The sequence below is a fragment of the Moschus berezovskii genome, chromosome 17, assembly GCF_049115385.1.
Source record: "Moschus berezovskii isolate FMDL1 chromosome 17, NW_MosBer_1.0, whole genome shotgun sequence".
In the NCBI taxonomy this organism is placed as follows: Eukaryota; Metazoa; Chordata; class Mammalia; order Artiodactyla; family Moschidae; genus Moschus; species Moschus berezovskii.
In genome coordinates, this window is record NC_142476.1 from 3425061 (window position 1) to 3433511 (window position 8451).

The 8451-nt window shown below is 40.4% G+C and overlaps 1 pseudogene; it reads right to left on the reverse strand.

Moving 5' to 3' along the window:
* Window positions 1-6332: 6332 nt before the first annotated feature.
* LOC129551014 (annexin A2 pseudogene) lies at window positions 6333-7303 on the reverse strand (annotated as a pseudogene).
* Between the last annotated feature and the right edge of the window lie 1148 nt (window positions 7304-8451).

An 8451-nucleotide genomic window follows, 5' to 3' on the forward strand; every position in this document is an offset into this window, starting at 1 on the left:
ACCACCTGACCTGCCTCTTGAGAATCCTGTATGCAGGTCAGGAAGCAACAGTCAGAACTGTACATGGAACAACAGACTGATTCCAAATAGGAAAAGGAGTACGTGAAGGCTGTATATTGTCCCTTTGCTTATTTAACTTATATGCAGAGTACATCATGAGGAACACAGGGCTGGAAGAAGCACAAGCTGGAATCAAGATTGATGGGAGAAATATCAATAACCTCAGATATGCAGATGACACTACTCTTATGGCAGAAAGTAAAGAGGAACTAAAAAGCCTCTTGATGAAAGTGAAAGAGGAGAGTGAAAAGGTTGGCTTGAAGCTCAACATCCAGAAAACCAAGATCATGGCATCTGGTCCCATCACTTCATGGGAAATAGATGGAAAAGCAGTGGAAACAGTGGCAGACTTTATTTTGGGGGGCTCCAAAATCACTGCAGATGCTGATTGCAGCCATGAAATTAAAAGACGCTTACTCCTTGGAAGGAAAGTTATGACCAACCTAGATAGTATATTAAAAAGCAGAGACATTACTTTGCCAACAAAGGTCTGTCTAGTCAAGGCTATGGTTTTTCCCGTGGTCATGTATGGATGTGAGAGTTGGACTGTGAAGAAAGCTGATCGCCGAAGAATTGATGCTTTTGAACTGTGGTGCTGGAGAAGACTCTTGAGAGTTCTTGGACTGCAAAGAGATCCAACCAGTCCATTCTAAAGGAGATCAATCCTGGGTATTCATTGGAAGGACTGATGCTAAAGCTGAAACTCCGGTACTTTGGCCACCTCATGCGACGAGTTGACTCACTGGAAAAGACTCTGATGCTGGGAGGGATTAGGGACAGGAGGAGATGGGGACGACAGAGAATGAGATGGCTGGGTGGCATCACCGACTCGATGGACATGAGTTTGAGTGAACTCAGGGAGTTGATGATGGACAGGGAGGCCTGGCGTGCTGTGATTCATGGGGTCGCAAAGAGTCAGACACGACTGAGCGATTGAACTGAACTGAACACGTGAAAGAATAAAATTAGGACACTCCCTAACACCACACAAAATAACCTCAAAGTGGATTAATGAGCTAAATATAAGCCCAGATACTATAAAACTCTTAGACGGAAATATAGGTAGAAAACTCTGTGATGTAAATCATAGCAAGATCTTTTCCAATCCACTGCTTAGAGTAATGAAAATAAAAATAAACAAATAGGACCTAAGTGAGAGTAAAGTCGCTCAATCGTGTCCGACTCTTTGCGACCCCATGGACTGTAGCCTACCAGGTTCCACCATCCTTGGGATTTTCCAGGCAAGAATACTGGAGTGGGTTGCCATTTCTTTCTCCAGATCTTCCCGACCCAGGGATTGAACCCTGGTCTCCCTCATTGTAGGCAGACACTTTACCGTCTGAGCCACCAGGGAAGTCCCCATATAGGACCTAATTAAACGTGAAAGCTTGTGCACAGCAAAGGAAACCATAAACAAAAAGAAAAGACAACCCTAAGAATGGGAGAAAACATTTGCAAATGAAGCAACTGACAAGGATTAATCTCCAAAAAATATACAAAAACAGCATACACCTCAATTAAACAAACAAACAAACAAACCAATTCGTGGAAATCCTAAATAGACATTTCAACAAAGAAGACATAAGGGTGACCAACAAACACATGAAAAGGTGCTCAATTTCACTAATTATAAGAGAAATGCAAAGCAAAACTACAATGAGGTATCACTTCACACTTATTAGAATGGGTATCATCAAAAAATCCACAAATGATAAATGCTGAAGAGAGTGTGGAGAAAAGGGAACATTCCTACATTGTTGGTGGGACTGTAACTTGGTACAGCCACTATGGAGAACGGTATGGGACTGCCTTAAAAAGAAACTATAACTGGAGCTACCATATGAACCAGCGATTCCACTCTTAGGCATATATTCAGAAAAAGCAATCATTCAAAACGATGCATGTCCCTGATGTTCCTGTGGCACCATTTCAGTTCAGTTCAGTTCAGTTCAGTCGCTCAGTCGTGTCCGACTCTCCGCGACCCCATGAATCACAGCACGCCAGGCCTCCCTGTCCATCACCAACTCCCGGAGTACACTCAAACTCATGTCCACAGAGTCGGTGATGCCATCCAGCCATCTCATTCTCCGTCGTCCCCTTCTCCTCCCGCCCCCAACCTTTCCCAGCATCAGAGTCTTTTCCAGTGAGTCAACTCGTCGCATGAGGTGGCCAAAGTATTGGAGTTTCAGCTTTAGCATCAGTCCCTCCAATGAACATACAGGATTGATCTCCTTTAGAATGGACTGGTTGGATCTCCTTGCAGTATAAGGGACTCTCAAGAGTCTTCTCCAACACCACAGTTCAAAAGCATCGATTCTTCGGCGATCAGCTTTCTTCACAGTCCAACTCTCACATCCATACATGACCACGGGAAAAACCATTGCCTTGACTAGACGGACCTTGGTTGGCAAAGTAATGTCTCTGCTTTTTAATATACTATCAAGGTTGGTCATAACTTTCCTTCCAAGGAGCAAGCGTCTTTTAATTTCATGGCTGCAATCAGCATCTGCAGTGATTTTGGAGCCCAAAAAAACAAAGTCTGACACTGTTTCCACTGTTTTTCCATCTATTTCCCATGAAGTGATGGGACCAGATGCCATGATCTTTGTTTTCTGAATGTTGAGCTTCAAGCCAACCTTTTCACTCTCCTCTTTCACTTTCATCAAGAGGCTTTTGAGTTCCTCTTCACTTTCTGCCATAAGGGTAGTGTCATCTGCGTATCTGAGGTTATTGATATTTCTCCCAGCAATCTTGATTCCAGCTTGTGCTTCTTCCAGCCCAGCGTTCCTCATGATGTACTCTGCATATAAGTTAAATAAGCAAGGTGACAATATACAACCTTGACGCACTCCTTTTCCTATTTGGAACCAGTCTGTTGTTCCATGACCGGTTCTAACTGTTGCTTCCTGACCTGCATACAGGTTTCTCAAGAGGCAGGTCAGGTGGTCTGGGATTCCCATCTCTTTCAGAATGTTCCACAGTTTATTGTGATCCACACAGTCAAAGGCTTTGGCATAGTCAATGAAGCAGAAATAGATGTTTTTCTGAAACTCTCTTGCTTTCTCCATGATCCAGCGGATGTTGGCAATTTGATCTCTGGTGCCTCTGCCTTTTCTAAAACCTGCTTGAACATCTGGGAGTTCACGGTTTACATACTGCTGAAGCCTGGCTTGGAGAATTTTGGCACCATTTACAATAGCCAAAAAAAGAGGCAGCCTAAATGTCCATCAATGGAGAAATGGATAAAGAAGATGTGGTACATATATACAATGAAATATTATTCAGCTATAAAAGGAAAGAAATTGAGCCTGTTGTAGTGATGTGTGCATGGACCTAGAGACTGTCATACAGAGTGAAGTAAGTCAGAATGAGAAAAACAAATATTGTTTAATATCGCTTATATGTGAAATCTAGAAAAATGGTACAGTTCAGTTCAATCACTCAGTCGTATCCAACTCTGTGACGCCATGGACTGCAGTACACCAGGCCTCCCTGTCCATCACCAACTCGCAGGGTTTACTCAAACTCATGTCCATCGAGTCCTCTGTCGTCCCCTTCTCCTCCCACCTTCAATCTTTCCCAGCATCAGGGTCTTTTCCAATGAGTCAGATCTTCCGATCAGGTGGCCAAAGTACCAGAGTTTCAACTTCAGCATCAGACCTTTAATGAATATTCAGGACTGATATCTTTTAGGATGAACTGGCTGGATCTCCTTGCAGTCCAAGGGACTCTCAAGAGTCTTCTCCATCACCACAGTTCAAAAGCGTCATTTCTTAGGAGCTCAGCTTTCTTTACAGTCCAACTCTCACATCCACATGTGACTACTGGAAAAATCATAGTTTTGACTAGACTGACCTTTGTTGGCAAAGTAATGTCTCTGCTTTTTAATATGCTGTCTATGTTGATTATAGCTTTTCTTCCAAGGAGCAAGTGTCTTTTAATTTCATGGCTACAGTCACCATCCACAGTGATTTTGCAGCCCAAAAATATAAAGTCTGCCACTGTTTCCACTGTTTCCCCATCGATTTGCCATGAACTGATGGGACCAGATGCCATGATCGTAGTTTTCTGAATGTTGAGTTTTAAGCCAACTTTTTCACTCTCCTCTTTCACTTTCCTCAAGAGGCTCTTTACTTCTTCACTTTCTAGCATAAGGGTGGAGTCATCTGCATATCTGAGTTTATTGGAATTTCTCCCCACAATCTTGATTCCAGCTTGTGCTTCATCTACCCCAGTGTTTCTCATGTATATAATAATGTACTCTGCATATAAGTTAAATAAGCAGGGTGACAATATACAGCCTTAACATACTCCTTCCCCTATTTGAAACCAGTCTGTTGTTCCATGTCCAGTTCTAACTACTGCTTCCTGATCTCCATACAGATTTCTCAAGAGGCAGGTCAGGTGGTCTGGTATTCCCATCACTTTGAGAATTTTCCACAGTTTATTGTGATCCACACAGTCAAAGGCTTTGGCATAGTCGATAAAGCAGAAAGAGATGTTTTTCTGGAACTCTCTTGCTTTTTCAATGATCCAGTGGATGTTAGCAATTTGATCTCTGGTTCCTCTAGGTCTTTTCTAAATCCAGCTTGAACATCTGCAAGTTCTCAATTCACGTACTGTTGAAGCCTGGCTTGTAGAATTTTGAACATTACTTTACTAGTGTGTGGGATGTGTGCGATTGTGTACTTGTTTGAGCATTGTTTGGGTTTTCAATGAAAACTGACCTTTTCCAGGATTTGCTGTATATTGAATGCAGCGCTTTCACAGCATCATCTTTTAGGCTTTCAAATAGCTCAACTGGAATTCTGTCACCTCCCCCAGCTTTGTTCATAGTGATGCTTCCTAAGGCCTACTTGATTTCACATTCCAGGATGTCTGGCTCTAGGTGAGTGATCCCACCATTGTGATTACCCTGGTCGTGAAGATCTTTTTTGTGTAGTCCTGTGTATTCCTGCCTCTTCCCTAGCACAACCCCCAATAATGGTACCTTGTCTCTCTGGCTGGCCCACGTTTCTTCTGCATATATCCTTGGTTGTAACCGCACCCCTCTCCTGTACATTCAAGTTGTCTCTTTGCAGTCAATCCCAGTTGTCTCCCCATGTCTGACATCCAAAGCCCCAGCTTTGGCACTCAGTCCTTGCCTGCCCTGGCAGACAAGCATCTCAGACTGGGGAGTGCATGGTGATGGTATTGAACATCTGGGCAAGTCTCTCTCTGTTTTGCCTTACACAAACCAGTTGTGCTCTCCTCCAATCTCTGAAGCTCCCCTTCCATCCTGGCTGGTCTTTCCACCAGTGAGGGGACTTCTCAGGGTGCGGGAACGTTTTTCTTTCTCAGCTCCCTCCCAAGAGCACAGGTCCTATCCTGATTCCTTTCTCTCTCTCTCTCTCCTTTTTTTCTTTTATCATACCTGGTTCCATGGAGATTTTCTTGCTCTTTCAGAAGTCTGAGGTCTTCTACCTGTGTTCAGTAGATGCTTTATGAGAATCGTTCCACACATAGATGTATTTTTGATGTATTAGTGGGAGAAGGTAAGCTCCACATCCTGCTCCTCTATCCATATTGATCCCCCTTCTGATTTATTTTCTAATATTAGCATTTAAGACTATAATTTTTCTTTAAAGTACCACTTTAATTGTATTTCACAAGTAATGTTTTGTCTGTAAGTCTTTCTAAATATTTTTTATTTCAATTAAAAATGTCTTTATTCCATGAATTATTTAATGTTTTTATATATTTCTGGATGTTATTTTAGTAAATATGATAATATAATAGATTTATAATAGGTTTATTTTTCTTTATCACATTAAAGAATATTATTATACTATCCTCTAACTTTCACTGTTGATGAAAAAAGGAGTCAGTCTAGGTATCATTTACTTGACGGTTATATATTTTTTTCTTGCTGACTGCTTTTAATATCTTTTCTCTTTAATTTTAATTTTTAAAATTTTTAAATAAAAATGTATTTTATCCATCTGTTTATGACATTATGACATAGTACACAAGAGGCAAAGTGTTTCACATCAGAGATTGCACTTCCAACTCCTTGGAATGTTCTTTTATATATATATATATATATATATATAAAAGAGAAGACTAGACAGGAAAGGCAGGAAATGCTTGGGCAACTAAAATAATGTTGGGGCCAAGGGGAGCAATACTAACATCATCCTCACAGGGAATGGGCACAAAGGGCTGTTTGTGGCAAGCTGATTTTCTAGGACTGTTAGCTGGAAGCATAGGAACACCACTTCTGCATGCTCATGCTATCTCATGCTTAAGTCATCCCCAACACACAGGTATAGAGCACTTTCTGGCAGTCACTCTTGGTGTCTTGCTGGATGTAGTAGTACAGCAGCTTATAATTGTGGGAGACGATGATTCTAATCAAGCCCTTATAATGAGGGCTTGCCCTTCATGGAGTCATATACAGCAAAATACAGGAATCTATTATGAATATTCTGGGCCAGGTTTAGGAAAACATCTTCCCAGTCTCCTTTGACCTCTTTCTTTATGCTCTCTAATATGTTTATAAATCTCTAAGGGACATAACTCTTGTACCTTTCAAGTACTTTCTGTAGGTGACACACATGCCGCTTGGTCATGATGCTTATCCATTAAGAACATCAGTTCTCTCCTCTTCTCTTTAGTACAATAGAGACTGCAGGTATCTTGGTCAGTTAGTACATAATGACAGAGCCATCCTCTCCTCTTCTACCCTTTACAGGGGCAACTGACTACTTGCAGAAGTCACCAGATGTTTCAGAAATAATGTGCTTCTCCAGATCAATTTTGTACATTTCCTTGTAGACTCTGTTAATTTTCTGTAGCTCCTGGTTGATCCTTGAGCAAATAATCTCAGGGAGTCCTCATTGCACCCCAGCCCCTTCATGGAGGCTTTCAAATCAGAAGCATAATACTGAGCAAGTTTTTTCAATAGTTCTTAAATCAGCATCTTTATGTGGCTGGACAAGGCTGACTTCAGCACTGATGCAAGTTTCTTTTTGGTCCTTCTCTGGTAGGCAATATCCTGTCTCTTTTCATTGCTGCATTTGGTCAAAATGTGGATGATGGTAACCTCATCCATACTTTTGGTCTTGATGGTTGTTTCAATGTTCAAAGCATTCTACTCAGCATGAGAGTTGTTCTATGCTTTGACTGACCTGTCTGTACTTAAAGGTGTAGTGTGATTACCCTTCATGCTGGGCTTGCATAGAAATTCAGGAACAGGAGACATTTTGACAGAAATTGGGTCAAGTACCAAGAGCTACATGGAACCATTTTTTTAAACCTATACATTATGAAATTTTCAATATATGTTTTTGGTGTATATACTTTTTATTTAAACTGCTTGTGATTATCTGGGCTTCCCAATTTTGTCAGTTATTTGTTCGTCAGTTCTGAGAAATTTTCAGCTTTTAGCTCTTCAAATACTGCCCTTTTTTGTCCACGTCTTTAGAATTCTAGTTCAATCTTTCTCTCTTACTTTTTATCTTCTTGTCTCTCTGAACTGTGCTCCTTAGAGTTTCTTTAGATCTGTCTTCCAATATTGTAAATCTCACTTCAGCTTTTCCTAAGCTGGTGTTTAACCTGCCCATTTCATTTTTGAAACGTCTTTTTCAAACTTTTTTTTTTTAATTGAGAAAATCTAACACAATTCAGAAAAATGCAAAAATATATATGGAGAAGGAAATGACAACCCACTCCAGTGTTCTTTCCTGGAGAATTCCATAGACAGAGGAGCCTGAAGGGCTACAGTTCATGGGGATGCAAAGAGTTGGGCACGACTGAGGGACTATCACTTTCACAGCTTAACAATTAATTATGAAACAAATACTAAGTAATCACCCTAGAAATGGAACTTTACCAAAGTCCATAATTTCTGTCTCTGTTCCTGATCCTGAACCACCACTTCCTCCACCAGAGACAGTCATCACTCTGACTTTAGTCTAATAATATCTTTGCTTTTATTTAGAGTTTTACCAGCTATATCCATTTTTGTTTGTCTGTTTTAATGTAATACTCTATATTTTGGGTCTTACATCTTTTATTCAACATAATATTTGAAAATTAATCCATGTTTGTACCTGTGGTTCACTTACTTTCCATGCTTTGAGGCAGTACAGTTCATGAAAATATTACACTTTTTATTCTGTTTTTGATGGATATCTGGATTATTCTTTTCCCCTTTTTATGGAGGCACTATTTTCAACAATGCTGCTATGAACATTATTGCATATATATATTGAAACATATGTACATGAATTTCTCAAGGCTATGTACTAGAAGTGGAATTGTTGGGTCACAGATTATATATATCTTTAATTTTACTAGATAATTCCAGGCTATTTTTCAAAATAGTTCCACTGAATTTTTTAGTTCAAT